General features: G+C 37.5%; 1 protein-coding gene across 2 annotated transcripts in view; it reads left to right on the plus strand.

The window, feature by feature from the left end:
- The window catches only part of LOC144659001 (cAMP and cAMP-inhibited cGMP 3',5'-cyclic phosphodiesterase 10A-like), a 54273-nt gene that overhangs the window by 18492 nt on the left and 19247 nt on the right, over positions 1-16534 (plus strand). The gene's annotated exons all lie outside the window — the stretch shown is intronic.

Genomic DNA, 16534 nt, shown 5'->3' on the forward strand with positions numbered 1-16534 from the left:
CACAGCTGTAAATGCGGATAGTGCAGTGGAAGCAATATTTCAGCCACATGCCATTTTTCAGAGTTAAGGAGGCTCGATGTAGTTTTTTTAGCCGAAGGGTGGTTGTTTTGAAAATTAAAATTATCTAGGAAGCCAATGTTCGATTTTTGCCAAAATACACCATATATAATGATCAAATATGACCAAATTTTAATTTTTTTACCCGTCACTTAGTCACAAAGGTTACCATAGCAACGATTGACGTTTTCTTTTGTTCTCAAACAAGCTTGATTTTCTCGAAATCTAGATCGACTCTTTGTCTTTATTAATCGGGCGTGGCCGATTTATAGTTTACCCTTTGGTCGTCCTAGAGCATAGTCTCCTGTCGGCCAAAAAGACGGGGATAGCTTGGGGTTGCTACAAAACCGCTACGGGTGACGCATACCGCAATGGTTTTCATTTTAGTTTTGACAGGAAATCGTTGCAGGCACACTTGGTCGACTTTTGGGTTAATGTGTAATCAGGTTGTGTTTTTTTGCTTCGGCGGAAGGACAGCGAAAAAAGCTTACGGGGCAAAGTACAGTATGGGGGCCAGTTCTCGGCCACTTTTGACGTTAACTTGTATTTCTTACCTCAGAAGAACCGCAGGAACTTGAAATTTCTCCCAGAGCTAGCTACATTATTCAGCTTTTTGGTGTAAAGCTATCGACCGGTCAAAAATTAATTTGCCCGAGCAATAATAAAAATAGGCGCCTACAGGCGCGTGTGACTACTGCTAAGACGATGAAAATTACGAAAGTAGAATTGGCATATATATGCGGCTATATTTATTGTAAAACTGTCGGTCAGAGTGTTATATGGTGTATAAATCAGTGCTAATCAAGAAGATAATAGGAAGAGACTGCATATGAGCTAAGTAGCCCATCAGGCTGAAGCTTATCCCGGTTTCCTTAGCATTTAACTAGAAGTGTTTCTATTCCCCCTGGATGGAATGCAAGTCTATTGCAGGGTTACCCCCTAGCAGTCAATTTGCCAGTTCCCATTTCATTAAACACCTGGGTGAAGTGAGACACCATGAGAGTTACGTTTCCTGCCCAAGAACAAAACGCCGCACCAGAGCTCGAACCCCGACTGCTTGCAATTGATCAGTAGTTCAGCACACTAACCATTAGGCCACTGCGCCTCCCACAAAAGTAACCAGAAATCGGCTCCAAAATACAACCCAAAAATTATTGGATAATCAAAAACAGTTTCAATTAATTTAATAAACTTTAATATCAAACAAGAATGATACAACAACTTAGTGAGATCTATTTAACAGAAGTTGCTACATCGTTATTTTGTATATCTATATAACAAGAACAGAACATAATTATTCAAAGCATTGCAGAACAATTCATATTTGCTTTTGGTTTGCCTTTAATAGAAGCACAATAGGTTTGAATTTCTCATTTTCTGATCTTGAGAAGTCAAGTGGATAGTGTTCAGCTACATATCATAGTATCTACAACTGTACCCATCAAGATATTATTGGTGTTCGAAAAGGTGTCCGCGTTGAACTTTTTAACTTATATACAAGTGGGTTCTTCTTTTTACTGTAATCGGTCAAAACTTCACACTTTCTTGGTGAGAGGCACACTGCTCTGCAGGTTATTTGTTTGTTCATTTCCTTGTAATTGGCAATCAAAGGACTTTTTTCATTGTATACACAGGAGAAAAACTGTGTTTGTAACGGGAAACTTTCATTCATCTTCTATGCCTGGAAGTTGTTTAATTACCTGTAAATACTTAACTTAAATGATTTGCAATAAAGAAATAATTATTGCTGAATATAGTAAATAAAGATTGCAATATTAGTAAAATATTACAATTAGAATTACAATTAAAAAGCGGATATAAAGACTAAAATCTCAAATAAAAGCGTACTGTGGAGTTGTATATATGTAAAAGTACTTGTATTAAAGCGATTGCGTGACTTGAACTTTAGGCTGCGAGGGCTTGAATGATGAACACTGTAGTTTATCGCTTATTTGATCGAACTACCACGGTTTACGATCATTATGTTTTAATACATCTAACAAATCACAGTTCTGGAGTAATTATTTTTTAAAAAAGAATTTTTGTAATGATTCACCACAGCTTTCACATCGATAGTTTCTCGATCACTAGAAGATTTAATTCGACAGTAGAGGTCAATAGCAGGCACTTATTCAGATTTGTTTGCTACGTAAACGGACACAATATTATATTATTACCATAGTGGGAGAGGGGATCATGTATTCCCCTAAAACTTAAGCGCGAAATATTCATCCGCAGTGGCTAAATTCTCCTAAAGAGGTGTTCAATTTCTTCACACGAGGCTAATGTACTTTACAATTATGGAGTTGGAGTATCGGCAAGCGCACGTGTTGTTTATCACGCGTGGTCAAATCAGGTTAAAATACAATACATATTCGTCGCACACTAATAACTGGTCGAGCTAAAGGCATAAATGTACTCACCAAACCTTTTATCTGATCGGTTGGAAGCAAATGAGAACGCTGTGTGATGTTGTAAAATATAAAACACTTAACTCGCGATCGAACAATCCGTTCCAAAGCTGAGAGCGAAGCGAAGCCGAGAAATTTGTCGTATACTTTCTATACCGACCTAAAAGCTGAAAAATTCTCACGAAACTTTTCATCTGTTCGGTTAGAAACAAAATACGAAAGCTGTGAGAGGTGAATGTTGTAAAATATAAAACACAGACCTCGCAATCGAACACTACAAAGATGTTAGTTTGTCATCGTAGACCATCGGTAGGCCATCGTTGTTACGAAGTGTTACCGAAGAGACTCACATATCTGTATTTCTTTGTGCTGATTGGCTCCGAAGTATACTCTATTGATACTTACTTACTTTCGGGACGGACCATTCTCGTTCCCAGAGCCTTCCGTTTCTTTTGGTCACGTGGTCGGCGAAACGAAGGGCTCTGGTAACACTGACTACCGGATGTCGTAAAATCCACGACATCCGGTAGCGCATGCCCACTGCATAAATGTTTGTCTGCGCCTGCTCAGTAAAAGAAAGGGGAAGGCTGGGGCTGACTGAGACGAGAAGAAAGCGAATTTGAAAGAAGATACGACATTTGAGTTTGGCGTTCGAAAGAGCTGTACAGCAATCCTTGCTACAATTGTCGGAGGACATCAAGAAACAAGGAATGGAACAGGAAGACGACAGATAGAAAAGTTAGAATCCAGAGGAATATTGGAGTCATAGTGTTTAAACACGGAGTCGATGATATCATCAGCTGATAGCCAGCATTCCGACGGTTGATCATTTGATACTGTGAAATTTATTTATGGTCATGCGGAGGTATTGTAGAAAATTCAGAGCTAAAAAAGCGGATGAGCGATGAGGTATCATTCTATTGAGCGGCGGTAAGAAATATCACATTGAATTTCAAAGTCTTCATGTATTCATGAACTCCATTTAGTCTGTATATCTTGTATAAGCTAAGTTGATAGTGCAAATGTTTGCAATATTTTTAATGCAATAAAAAGTACAACCGAGTTACACGTTACAAAAGATGTACTTGTCATTTGTTCATAAACAAAGGTCTGCTTCGTGAATACGTTATTCTAACAAACTCCCAGTGTTATTCGGTCTTTTTCCGGTAACATTTTCAAACTTGCCCGCTACATCTTCAATTGTTTCGATGACCGGAAGTATAACGAAAATTGCGTAGAAGCGTTTCATTTTTTTTACCTAATTACGCATGCAGTTTTTATCAGCCAATCAAAAAAATCATATTTTTTACCGTTACCAGGGCCACTACGTCATGTAATTTAAAAAAATACGCGTGGCCCTGGGGAAGAGGATGGGGACGGACATGACAGCAATAGTGACTACTGGCGCATGCGCAGTAGTCACAAAAATAAAAGCTCCATTTGTGGGCCCAGTTCTTGGCCACCTTGGCCCAGTTCTCGGCCACTAAAAAGCTTGTGCGTAATTATCTGTAAAAAAAAAATGCTCAATTAATTTTCACAGTCATAAAATCACTCTGTAAACCTATTTATGTTATATCGATCCCAAATTATTTTTATGAGGCTTTGTTTTACTTTAGAGAAGAAGGATTTTAACGCGCCTAGTTGCCTATGTGCAGGTTCTGGCAAAACCGCATTGTGTGACCCGTGCATTTAGATGGTTTATTTTGCAGTGAAAAGGTCTTGAAAGATTTAGGTGTTGTAGAAATAATAGACAAGACAAGAGTCAGCTCAAAACTTAGAGATAAGATTGAACTTTATTTTTAAAACATTTATTTCTTTCATTCTGGCAGCAGCAGATGAAATTATATTAAAAACCAAGCGCAAAGCTGTGATAGCGAGCAGGGTGGCCGAGAACTGGCAAATACGCAAACGTCGCAAGAAAAAATTTCGAAGTAAATTAAGACCAAAAAATACAACGGTTCAACGAAAAGTTAACTAAAGCAGAAAGCTGAATTATTCTACGTTTCACATGCCAAAAATTAGCTCGTATGGTGGGGGCTTTTGGATAAAATACGAATTTAACTACATCCATGAATTTTAAGGAGCCGTAAACAAACAAATTTTTCGGGAATGCAAATTCACCTACCTCCGCGTAAACTCGACGTGTGAGCTTTCTACATCGAATTGAACGATCAAACTCAAGATACTTAAAGCACATGAATCAGTCTATCGTTTGAAGGAAATACCTTTTTCTTTTAATTCAACTGGAGTGTGAAAAAACGCGTTAAACACAAAGTGGCCGAGAACTGGACCCGGCCGAGAACTGGGCCCCATACTGTACTGATATTCACCATTGTGAAATTGCACTTACTTTGACAAGTTAAAGTTATTTTTGTAAATGAAAAAGGTAACGTCATTGATGTCACGCAGTGTTTTTTATAGCAAACTAGATGGTTTGCTGGTTTCTGACTATGAATGGGGGTGTGATCTTGCGGTATATTTTTTGAGCCTGACTCCGCCGTAAAACGTTTTTTTTTTATTTAGCAAGAACTGTGTCGATTTTCATTTCTGAACAATTGGTCGTCAAGTCGTTTGTCACAAAGAGTAGAATGTTTGTACAGCATGTTTTGGAATTATTTTAGATTTGGTTAGTAAGACGCTTCTGAAGACCTGAGCAAAACATTGGGAATGTACAGTATTAATAGGAACTTGAATGGAATTTTTCACAAGTTGGATATAGGTATCAACTGAAAAAAATGGACTTCAAAATGAGAACTTGGATTTTGTTGTAATTAAATTTTATCGCGGATTGGATGCATAATATCACGGCTTTGAAAGTCTTCAAATAATTAGAAAGGTTCCTTTCTTCCTTTTGATCTTATTGTTATTTTCATGTATTGATTATTCGAAAGTGGTTTTCGTTGATACGAAAAAAAACGGGTTTTCACTGAATTGCTTGAAGTATTTTTAGACGTGATAATATTGGCTTAATCAAATTACATTGTGCACGAAATATTTGTTATCCTTTTGTCTTGAAACTTTGAGGAAATTGAAATTTTTGTTTGACAGTAGTGTATGAAAGGCATTTTATAGAACTGAATAAAAAATAAGAAACATTGATAAAGGTTATTTCAAAGATTTATTTTGCCTGATTTTGAAGGGTTTCAGGAGTTTTAAAGAGTGCTGGTAAACGCCTGTATGTTTTTTCAGGGTCTGGAAGGGTCTTTTCGGGATCCGGGATTTGATCAAAATACGGTGCGGGATTCGGGAAAACGCAAAATATTTTGACGGGATTCGGGATTTGACTGCTCTCCGGGAAGTGGGTTTCACCAAAGTTTGGACACGGGGTACGGGATTTTTTGCCAGTCTGTCGGGAATTCGGAAAATTGTCACGACCCAAATAGACGTTCTAGCAGCGAAAGTGAATCAACCGTACCAGGCGAGCGCTAAGTGGTGTCTCGCTTCAAACCAAACTATAGATAAGACACGGTTGAGGCTGTTCCTGTAAACTTTCTATCAAGGACAGTGCACACGCTAACAGGACCAACCTCTTCCCCAGGGCGCTTTTCCTCCCGCTCTGAAGGGAACAGCGCCCAGTGGGGTCCCAGCGGACGAGGTTGTTACAGGACGACCCATCACGCCGGTCTTACACGCTGTCATATCGTCCTCTTTCGTCATATTGAGGTATGAAAAGCTATTTCAATCGAACGGGCAAATCTACACCTTACATTTATTAGCTTTTGGAGAAATAAGTATTTTTTAATGTCTTTTTGGAGAAAGAAAAAACGGGATTCGGGATAGCGATTAAAAAAGTGCGGGATTCGGGAATTTCGTAAAAATGGAGCAGGAATGCGGGATCAGGACCCCCCCTTCCAGACCCTGTTTTTTGTGATTACGGATCTTATTTAGTTTCGAACGCTCTAATTTTTGAAAGGTTAAAACAGGTTAAAACCGGGCGGTTTCATGAGTTTTTTGGGTAAAAAGGTACGGTGGTGGTCAAAAAAAATGTTTAGAAAGGAATGACTGTAGTAGCACGTAAGTCGGAGGTTTGCGTGAGTCACGGGGTATAGTATGCGTGAGCTGGATTTCCGGCGTCATAACGGCATGTTTTGTTTACTGAAAGATACACTCGACGTTTAGTTAGCTTAGTCGGCTTGGGAAACTATTTTAAAAATGAATGTTGTAATAGTTAATTAATAGTAATCTAGAATTAACCCACTCTCGATTGGAGTCTGTTCTGGATTCGCGCTACCTTTTCGCCGCGAAGGAATTTTGTAAAATTTCGCTAGTGGAAAGAGGTACTGTAAGAACAGTATCAATAACTCAAAAGGAGGAACTTCTTTGTAGCTCTGAATTAAGACGTATGATAAAATTTTAGAATAAGAAACTTTCGATATATGGTTTTCATATTGTTTTTGTCAATTTCCTTTTGTGGCAGATTTTTTGAGAATCAGCTTTTCTTTCGTGTGATGACAGACACAGGACAGAACGAGAGGTGGATGAGAAAGATGCCGAAGATGAATAGGCACCGAAAAACGACAAGAACCGTCAAGGACTTATTAATCGGGCGTGGCCAATTCATAGTTTACCCTTTGGTCGTCCTAGACGATAGTCTCCTGTCGGCTAAAAATGACGGGGATAGCCTGGGCCAATCGGTTTCATTTCAGTTTTGACAGTAAATCGTTGTAGGAACACTGGGTCGACTTTTGGGCTAATCTGCAATCTGTTTCTCTTCTTTGCTTCGGCGGGAGGACAGAGAAAAAAGTTTAAGTGGTAAAGTACTAATAATCACCATTGTGAAACTGTAGTTGCTTTGACAAGTTGAAGCTATTTTTGTAAATAAAAGGGGTAACGTCATTCATGTCACGCAATGTTTTTGTGGGAAACTTTGAAACTAGACGCTTTGCTGGTTTCTACATATAGCAGTGTGATCTGGCGGTACATTTTTTTGAGGCGGACTCCACTTTAAAACTATTTTTTATATATTTAGCAAGAAGGGTATGTCGATTTTCATTTCCGCACAGTTGGGCGTCAAAGTCGCCTGTCACAAAGAGTAGAATGTTTGCACAAGATGGTTTGGATATATTTTAGATTTGACTAGTGACGTTAGTAAGACACTTCTCAAGACGACAGCAAAACATTGGCAATGTACAGTATTGGTGTGAACTTGAATGGAATTTTTTACGAGATCAGTAAAGCTATCGAATGAAAATTATAATTAAATACCAATTGAATTTTAGATGAGAAATTCCGGAAGTGACATCTGTGTTCAAAATAGGAATTTTTGTACAACTTAAAGTTCCGAAAAAAAAGACCACATGTTTTGTAAAAATCACAGACAAACATGATCAGGAAAACAAAACAGGCCAATGGGTTTTATTCACGAAAATACAACTTTCTTAAGAAAGAGTTTGTAAACAAGACAATGGAATCGAATTACATTTCACACGAAATTTGCATACATTTGAACTTGCAAAAAAGAAGTATCTCTGCCGAGACATAATAGCGAGACCTTACATTAATAATTATTGTATTCTGATCTGATTGTTATTTTTTATGCATTAACTATTTAGAGTTGTTCTCATCGATGAAAACAAAACGGTTTTTCGTTCACTGCTTAAAGTATTTATAGACGTGAAAACATTCGCTTAATCAAATTACATTCTGCACGAAATATTTTGTATCCATTTGTCCCGAAACTTTGAGGAAATTGAAATCTTTGTGGACTGCAGTACTGCATAAAAGCAGTTCATAGAATTGAATAAAAAGATAAGAACCATATTGATAAAGGAAATTTTAAAACTTTATTTTGGCTCATTTTGACGAAATTCAGGATTTTCAAAGACTGCCAGTAAACGGCTGTTTCGAACGAGCTAATTTTTCAACATGATATCATGGTAGCGGGCAGAAGTCGGTTCGTTCTGAATTTTTCAATACGGTATACAAGTTACAGGTCAATATACAGACCCTCTGTACAGTAAAAAACGTTTTGGGAACAAACCATTGTGAACTTATTTTCTATGTTGATCAGTAAAATCCTTAGTACGACATGGGGTTTGTTATCAAGTTCGTTAGTACGTTAATACTGCAAGGTGTTTAACCTCAGAGAATTATTATCAAGTGTGTTTTGTTTTATTAGCGGTTTATACTCTAAGGTCTTGGTATGGGAGATCAAAATTAAGGCAAATTTCTGTTATTATCTGATTGCTTGGTACAGATTAGTACGATACTGAATTGGTTAGGAAATGTAAACAAACATTAAATTGAATGAGAGTAGAAAGGGAGGGACAAGTGGGGGTGAAATGCTAAGGAGATGGAAAGGGAGGGAGAATTAAAATCCATGCTTGGTTATATCACGCAACCTCTGACTTCTGTTGTTTTCTCACAAGAACAAAACTTAAGGTGGGGTTCTACCTGAATTTGAATGGAACTTTAAGAGATTTAAAGAAGGGATTGAAGAAAAGAATGGAAACACCTCCAAACAGTTGACCCCTCGCAAGAGCACTCCGGGTTGTCAGGAGACTGTTTGGTGTCCGTCCACCAATTTTTAACTTCAAATTCAAATTTTAAAATCACATTAAATCTCCAATATTTCTTATTTGTCTAAATTTTACTAATCCTTTGAGAAAAACTATGGCCTCCCAGACATCCCCCAAAATCGTCCAAAAATTAACAAAATACTGCAAAGCAAATATATATGGGATAAAGCTTTTTTGGATTCCTTGAAACGCGGCTGAAATGGTTTTCAGTGTTTTCCAGCCCTTATACTTTGGGTCAGTACTACTATTCTTCACCAGTTGCTATTACAGTAATGGTATGAAACAAATACCTAATCATTGGTCAATAAGTTGTGATCATTTTCTTGACAATAGTAGTTACCTGATTAGGAGTTGTATACTGTTCCATTAAAGTGTAAGGGCTGGAAAATACTGAAATGCGTCAGCCACCTAAAGCGTTGGAAAAATTGGTCTTCAGGTAAAAACTCCGCCTTTATTAAGTATTGCGAAAAGGCTGCACTTTGCTAAGTGTTACAAATTTATATTTTCTAGACGTCTAGTTCAATCGTTTATTTGTATTGTGCGAAAGATATTTTTATAAATTGAGACCATTATGTCATTAAGTAATAATGCAATTTTGAAAACATTCCAGATTTTCATTATTAAATAGAAACACGAAAAATTCAAATTTGGGAAAACAAGCCTGTCAAAATGACGTTGCCATGGTGATTTCAAGTTACTGGCACAATAACTAATCCTACCAAATTATTGCGAGATAAATTTTAGATAAACGCGCAAAGTTTGGCAGCGTTTGGTTGAATCTTGAAAAAGTTATAAGCGTCCATAGTCAGCGCGGGCCTCAAAGGCCCCCTCCCCCCGGCCTGAATAGGTTTAAGTGACTGTTTTTCCAGTGATTTTTACTGTACTGTACCCTGCCTTTCAAGTCAAAACAGATAGCTTATTATTAAGCGCCCGATTTTAAGCTTCTCAAGCTTCTTGTTTTTTGATATGTTAAAGTTTAGTAGATTGACTAACTGGTGATGTCAACAATCACATTTCTGAACACCACCGACTTACTAAACACAAAATCGACTGGGACTCTGCTGAATGCTTAACCTACAGTACTAACTATTTTCAACGACTGACTCTGGAAAGCTGGTACACAAACTTAGAACAGACGCCTATCAACAGATGTCAACAACTACCGGCACCTTACAAACGACTTATTCACGACGTAAAGAGAAGCGACAAACGAACCGCCAACAGAACGACTTAATTTGACTAACAATAGACGGAACAGAACGACTTAATTAGACTAACAATAGACGGATCGAAACTGACCAATTACTGATGACAAACTTTACACGAGTCTTACAGCCAATAACATCACGGCTTAACTGACCAATCAGCTTCAACGGACCAGACTTATAACATCATCGACTGACAACAACTTTTCACTTGAATCTGAAGATGACTTCCGCTCAGGTTGTCGAAACGTCAGTCACCAACAACAGTTCTTCTCAGAACTACTCTCACCCGGACGATCACACTATACAAACTACTGATACTCCTGGGTTCAAACCATTTACTTTAGATTGACTAACTGTTGACGAAATTTTAGAAAAATCTGTAAGAGCGTTTTCAAGCAAATCAAGAACGAAATTTTCAGTAAAACACCGTTTTACTATAAAATGGTCGCTTTAAAATTGTTTCGTATTATTTTAACACAAGTTACTCTCACTGAAATATAAATACTTACACCATCAAAGACCATTAACTAAAAGTGAAAGACATTTTGCTTTAATTTGTTAAAATATATCGACTGCCGATTGTAGGAAACTATAAGAAAATACCAAAAACTTCATTCTTGATTTACTCTAAAACGCTCTTACAGATTTTCCTAAAATTTTGTGTACAGGTAGTCAATCTACTATACTTGAACATATAAAAAAAAGAATACCAAGAGTCAATCTAGATTTCGAGAAAATCAAGCTTGTTTGAGAACAAAAGAAAACGTCAATGGTTGCTATGGTAACCTTTGGGACAAAGTGACGGGTAAAAAATTAAAATTTGGTCATATTTGATCATTATGGTGTATTTTGGCAAAAATCGAAGATTGGCTTCCTAGATAATTTTAACTTTCAAAACAACCACCCTTCGGCTAAAAAAACTACATCGAGCCTCCTTAAAATGATGAGATAAAGGCAATTTGTCACTCAGGTATTTCTCAGTTGTCACAATTTGGATGTTAAGGCGGGGACGTAGTATGCAACTCATTAATCCCAGTCTTAATTAATTATCCGTTGAACTCTTCAGTGGCATTTTTCTAACCAACAGTTCTACTATTTTGAGGGTTTTTTAATCTGACGATATTAAATTTTAACCATTCCAAAAAGACTTGTGCACCTAATATACTTTTACACTTACCCTCCGAAATTTATGACTCGCTTCTCGCTGCCTTTTTTGAAAAATTACAGCCAATCGCCTAGTGTTTGTTCAAGAAATTACTCAGAATGAAAATTCCCTTGGAGTCAAAGGACATCAAATTTAATCCTTCAGTGACATTAAATGTAAATATGTAGAAACACCCCTAACATGATCGTTACAAATATTCGTCAAGCTAAAAGAATTATAATTTAGTTATGTGAACAAAGTTCGTCTGCTTGCTTTTACCATCCGCTCCAGTTTTGGACATTTTAATGGAACAAATCAATCATCTTGATCTTGTGGTGAAAAGCAAACAAGGATAACGCTATAATTCAATTAACACTTTACATAATTTTCTGAGAAATGCATGTGGGAGTAGGCTAATAAATTGCTATCAGATAATTTGTTCACGTCACGCGACCACTGAAGAACCAGAACAGATAAAAAAAGTGTTATTTTCGAGTAATACAATCCAGCAAGTGGTGCTAATTTTAGTTTTAATATTTTTTAAATTTGTTTTGGTAATCGACCACATCCATAAGAGGATTTTAGGATTTCCGACTAATAATCTTTTCTCTTAGTTCTCCCGGGGGGATAGGGCCAGAATAAGCTTTTATTTCTTTGTTAAGGATTCGTTTTGTATAATAAACATCTAACCAAAATATAGCCTGACAGGGAGTGAATACACTGTAAATATACGATACAATATACAATACAATACAAGTGTTATACAAGAACAAGCATGCTAGTTATACTGAGCTACTGGAGAGAGCCAAGTTGCCAACGCTAGCGAACAGGCGTTTACAGGACATATGTATTCTCATGTATAAAGTTAAACATAGATTATGTCCTAATAGCATCTGTAACATTTTTAACGAGCATAATTCGACGTATAACCTGAGACAATCAGATTTTTCTACTCTTAGATACAACACTGTTACTTATGGAAAGCACTCTTTGCGTTATGTAGGACCCAAACTATGGGGCAAACTTTCTACGGCTGACAGATCAGCCAAGACACTGCAGGCTTTTACAAACCGTATTCGCAAAAGGGATATAACTCGCTTAATGGACAACGGCTGTAAGGGATGCATCCTATGCTGCACATAGTGCCTCTCAAGTCAAGTCATTATTATTATTATATATATGTCTGAATTTATCAAAACCGGGTCACGACCAAAAAGCCTGGTCTGCACTTTTTCCAGCAAAAGCACCGTCCTTGTCAATCAATCAACCAAAAGCAAACTGTCACTTGTTAGCATGCACACCAACCTTGCTTGTGTGTGAAAGCCTCATGGCAGCTTCTCAACCCTGCACGCAGCCGCCACCTGGAAGTTCAAAGACGATTTCAGCCCCAAAATCCCACTTTTGGAAAGTGACCAAACCCTGACTAGGACCACCCCCCCCCCCCCCCCAGCAAGCCCACAAATCAATGACTGACCCTGGTCTCCCTTGGGCTGTTAGGTCATTGACTAAGCTACCCAGCACAGGCTCCGGTGACGGAGCCCCCCCTCAATTTTTACCGACTGTCGTCGGCCTTCAAGCATGGCTCGCGGAGTCCAAAATTCGTCAAATCAGTGTAGAATTTCATGGTGTAGTTAGCTGTGACTGACAAAAGATGGCTGCTTAGATAACCAAAGTAGTCACTTGGATAGTTTAGTAGCTAGTCCTAACCGTATTTCTTCCCTCTCCTGCTAAATAGCAGATTAAAGAACTTTCCACTCAGGAAAAGCAAAATATAACTGTTGTGGTTTAACTTTGTCTTTGGCTTAATATTTTTCAAACCAGTTTGATTTCTATTTCCCTTTGTTTCACATTGTGATAATGAATGTAAGACAATGAAAATTAAAAATCAAACTGGTTTGAAAAAATTTAAACCAAAGATAAAATTAACATAAAAACCATAACAAAACCATGCCAAATTCTGACCCTATTTTGATAAATTCAGACATATATATATTTTTTTTTACAATTAAGATTTAAACATTTTTCTATATCATAGATTATAATAACATTTTTATATGACTTATATATATTTTTATTGTATTTATATTTAGTATTAGTGTAGCTTTTAGTTTTTAGCAGTGTCCCCTAATTAGTATGGTATTATTTTCCAGGCTATAAGGTTTTGACACTTAAATAAAGTTTCTTATCTTATCTTATCTTTTACGATACCACGCAACACAGACGTGTTCAATTGTTTTTGTCTGGATTGAATTTTTTCTCTGAAAACATAGATCCAAAACACATGAAAAAAATACATCCTTTCTAGTTCAATATGTCAAATCCAAATCAGGATAAGGAAAATTATTATATTCGTTCCTTTATACCGTAAAATTCCGGAAACAAAAAAATACATCCGATTATAAGCCCCCCCATTTACCGGATGACAGTACTGAACAGGGCTAAATGTTGCTTTTTTGTGCGTTTTTAACTTAAAAACGTATTTCGATCAACACTCCCGAGGTTCGTTTCGAATGTTTTTTCATTCCGCTTATAAGCCCTCCCGGATATAAGCTCCTCCGCTTATAAGCCCACCCAAAAACCCTTACGAAGTTGTATAAGCCCAGGACTAATAACCGGAATTCTACGGTATTCTGTTTATACTCCAACAAAAGTAATGAAAAGGTTACTTTGTACCTCCCTCAGTCCTCACCATCACTTTTATCCCCAGGTATCCCTAGGGGAAGTAAGTGGGGAGGGAAGGGGTGCAAATGACATCTATGGACCTATTAGTAACCTAATATGATACTTCACAATGCTAAGCTAGCTGTATTAAACATGCAACGCCGTTTGGTTATCTAACGCATAAGTAATTTTCGACTATTTGTGACCCCGTCCAGTCAGGGATTCTTGTTACTTCCCTTTGAAGCAATAGTCCACTGCCACATGCTACTTTCAGCATATTTTCGCTAGCTTTTTTTTATTCTTATAATTTTTTTTTATTAATCACAACACATTACATTACTTACATCATATACGGAAACGCCACATGCAGTGTTACATCTACTTATTTTCGCTAGCTTGTCGCAATGTACTAAAATCGATTTATGTTCCTAAGTGCTAGAGGTGGGCACTATCAGAAGCAAAGTGCGTATTATTACCCAACGACATAACGCGAGAAAAAATGCGCCATGCTATTGTAGTAATCATTCATGCAGTTAAACGACAGAGGAAAGTGTTAGCAGTTCCAAAATAAGTTCACAACATACTCACTATGGTTCACAGTCCTCTGTGAAAGTTGTGGGTAAAACGTGTACATGGTCCTTTGAACCGGATTAGTAATCTCCTTCTATGTTAATGTTAAAAATAGCCCGTCCACTGGGTGTCACCTGCTTGGCCAGTTATTTTTTCTTTGTAGCTTAGGCGAAGTAGTTTTTTTTATCAACAACAATATCCTCATTTTTAATGAAATAGTTTATTGTTATCTGTTGTTCTGTTGTGGCCGGTATGCCTGCTGCCCTCTTGTCTGTGGGTTTCATTTCCACCCTTTCCTTGTCAGCCGGATCAGTACCCTCTACCTATGAGATGACAAACTAAATAAAGCGCCGTTTTATGAAACATTTTATAAAACGAATACTTCACAATTTGTCTCTTTTCTTTCTTTTAACTTGGGTTTGAAAAATTATGCAAAATCGAACGTAATTGAACGTAATTGAGCTCTGAATATCCGTTGAGCCCTGAATATCCGACAGGAGTGAGAGCGGAGACCTTTTTCATGACCGTAAATACTTCTTGGAACATATTCTGATCCAAATTTCATATAATGTGGGCGGGTTCTGCAAACAGTTCTTGTGAAGTGTAAGTTAGTCTTTTTTCTATCAAATAAATTTTTCGAGCCTTTTTTCATTGTAATGTAGCAAGTTATTTTCAACGTAAGTTTATTCTAAACTATAAGTCAAAATTACGCGCCGTCGACATGCATGTTGTCAATTGTCCCGCTCTACGTCCAATGGAAGTAAAGGATGTTGTGTGCCGAGAACTAGTCGGTAATAAAGGAGGATTGAACCAAACGCCGACTAACTTTTATTCCGCCATCACAACTGGTGTTCTCCGACTTCAACAGTCAGACGTTTCTCGCCCCAAATGCGACGATCTGGGTCCTAATATACTGCAAAAGTCAGAACCACCCGCTCCCCCCACCCCTCTTCCATGACATCCACTTGGAATTTTGCTGCAAGCGGACTCATGTTTGGGCCCATGCGCGAGCGAAAAATGTCGAAAGAATTACGTATGAGTCGGCAATCGCATGTGGAAGTGAAATAGCTGCGAAAATGTTTTTATTTGTTCTCTTTTCCACAAAACTATGTTTTCTATTTTGTTAAAATTAGAAAAAAAAAGAAATGCATTATGTTGCTTTTTGCTCAAAACGCCCCAAAAAACGTCTAAGTCTTTTCTCTCCTCATCCCCTCCCTCTCAAACGTCCAGTGGAACTAGTTAAGCGGGGCAGTTTAAGAATATGTCGACGGCGCCTAAACAAAGACACGCCGATTTTCGGTAACTATTGAAATATATCCACGTTCACTGAAGAGTTAATGTCATGTAAAATCGCCCCAGGCCCACACATGCATCAAAATGGCTGACGCATTCGTCGTGTGGGTTCTTTCGTAAGTTATCTAGATTTCTTGATAAGAACTGTTTTAAAGACTTTACTGAAAGACCCAACCATGTCTATAAAATTGCTTTTGAGGGTTAGCTTGTCATTGAAAGTAGAGTTCTAGAGCAATTAAACCAACCTGGTTTGCCGTCCAAAGAAGAGACTCTTGATACCTCCGAATTCGTGTTTTGAAGGGGCTACGTCACGGGGATTTAGCAGATTTTTGGTCTACACTGCTCTGAAATTAACGGAAGCCAACTTAACTCATGGAAATCATTGTCTTTGAACATCTTCAGAAAGATGTAACTGTCATTTGCTGAGAGAAATCAAACCACGGCTTTAAATATCAATTTTCTTGGAGACACGAAGAAACCATTTGAAAAAATTAAGCCTTAATTTTTTTCAAATCGCAATCCATTCGATCCGAGCCATCAGCAGCCAAAGACGCTTGTTTACATGCAGTTTCAATGCTCTTATATAGCAATTGTTAATGAAATGGACCATTATTTTTTGGTTTCTTACGACACAAATATAAATTTTGGCTGTTCGGAAATTTGGTAAAATCA

The sequence above is a fragment of the Oculina patagonica genome, chromosome 6 (genome assembly GCF_052425735.1).
Source record: "Oculina patagonica isolate OP01 chromosome 6, crgOcupat, whole genome shotgun sequence".
NCBI classification, from domain to species: Eukaryota; Metazoa; Cnidaria; class Anthozoa; order Scleractinia; family Oculinidae; genus Oculina; species Oculina patagonica.